Below are 2,151 nucleotides of genomic sequence, written 5' to 3' on the forward strand. Positions count from 1 at the left end.
CATCCAACAAAAACGGAAGTTTTGTTCCGTTGGATCGTTTACACGAAAACGTTCTAATTACGATCTGTGTTTACACAGTAACGGCACACATCGAAAACGTGTAATGCTCTCGCTGCGCCTAGTTGGTGCTAGGTTCTTTAAAACTGAGTGTGCATGTGTTTAAAAAAAAGTTCTACTTGAAGGGATGTGGATTCATGTTTCCCTATCAGGTACCGTTCTCCCATAGATTAGGAGAAAGCACGCATTGTGTGTGTCTGATTAGGGCGCATGCAGTTGGAAAAAGTGGGATAATTTTGCTGCAACACCTTGTTTGAGCTTTCACGGTGTCCGTAGCGGGCCCCGTCTGGAAGCTGTTTATTGCTTTTACCTTGGAATGGCCAACAGTCTGTTATTCCTATATAAATTTGATAAAATAGGAGCTCTCGCTCTTCCCATATCGGTGTCCTCTGTCACCTTTTCCAGCAGTTAAAACAGTTTAATCCGTTGCTAACAAGTCGTAACCTGTTTTTCCGAGCCGCCTTTAAACGCAACATTAACGCTGAGACGCTCGCGCTGGGTTTACACCTGTGAGGCAGCAAAGTAGACCTGCTGCTGCTGCGCAGGTGTGTGTTAGAATCATGGCAGCAAACCAGCAAAACGTAAATAACTTCCAAGGATTCTTCGAAGATTCAAGCTCCAAAAATGATTATGTAAGTGTTAATATCTCTGAAACCCTACATTTCTGTAATTGAGGCTTGTTAGAGTTGTAGTAAAAATGTATTCCTTCGTTCCATTTCTCATTGTTATGTTTTTTGTTCGTTATGATCCAGAGACTGACACTGGCTGTCTTACTCAGTGACTGAAGACTATCCGATGCAGTAGAGGAGCATGTTGGTGTCTCCAGCCAAACTTCACGAACAGCCCAACAACCTGAAGACAATCTGTTAGTGAGTGGACATCTCTTTGGTGGTGTGCCGAGAGGAACTTTCTCTTACCAACAGAAATAAAAACCGGGTAAAAAATGATGGATCTGATTATCAGGTTGTTCTGTTATGTACTGAAATATCCAGTAATCTACCTGTTAAAATCTACCTGTTAAAAGAAAATGTACTCTATCATATTACATGAACTGCTTGCTTTACTTTCTCCACCTTGTACTTTGAACAATTTCATGCATATTGTATTGAAGAAAAATGTATGAACCATACTACATTTTGTATTGCACAGCTGATATGTCAGACCTTTTAATAAGCAATATGTGAATGAAACAACATGTGAAACATGCCCATTATCCCACGTAATATGTTTTGTAATTGTGGTGCACATTTTGAAATAAATGCATTTGAGAAAATCACTGCCTCTTTATTAAATGTTTATTTTCCAAATAATTTTTAGAAGTTCAAAACAATAACATACCTATTTAATATTAATTACAAATAACTCTTAAGAAGTTAAAAAAAAGTACTCTGTGAGAGTTAATATTAAGATCTAACGCTGAACTAGTGTTAGTAAGTGTTAAATGATTAACTCCAGCAGATTTGATATTTGACACTTTATAAGAGTTAAGGTACCAACTCTCCAAAAAGAGTTAAGTTAACACTTTCTGGTGTGGACCCATATAGACACTTTAAAAGTGTTGAAATCAAATCTGACAGAGTTAATTTGGGCCTCCTGGATTTGCTGTGTATGCTCCACATATCTGCCCTGCATGCAGGGCCGTGCAGAGACCACTAAAGGGGCAGGTGCTCAAAAAAAAAGAAAAAAAGGGGCACATCTAACCGCATTCTAGGACAGGATATTAAGAAAGCCACACAGCTTTCAGAGTTTAATAAACAATGATAAATTACAAAATTGTGAGATATACAATCAAAGTTAAGGAAAATCTCTATATAGAACATACAACTATGCATATGTAAGATATTTTATTAGTAATTTCTTTCTGCAGGTCTATTTTGTTATAGGAAAGTATTGCAATATTCAAACCCACAATTTAGCAAGATATGTGAATCACAGCAAGACCAACATACATATTTTGTCTTTACAGAATTACACTATTAAAATATAAACAAGGGCACAATGCAACCTTTTAGTGACTGTAATCTATAAAAAGAGCTGCCTGTTTGCTACACTTGCAGTGGAGATGAAGATGGTCCATTCAGGAAAGCAGAGCTG

The sequence above is a fragment of the Poecilia formosa genome, unplaced genomic scaffold (genome assembly GCF_000485575.1).
Source record: "Poecilia formosa unplaced genomic scaffold, Poecilia_formosa-5.1.2 Scaffold214, whole genome shotgun sequence".
In the NCBI taxonomy this organism is placed as follows: domain Eukaryota; kingdom Metazoa; phylum Chordata; class Actinopteri; order Cyprinodontiformes; family Poeciliidae; genus Poecilia; species Poecilia formosa.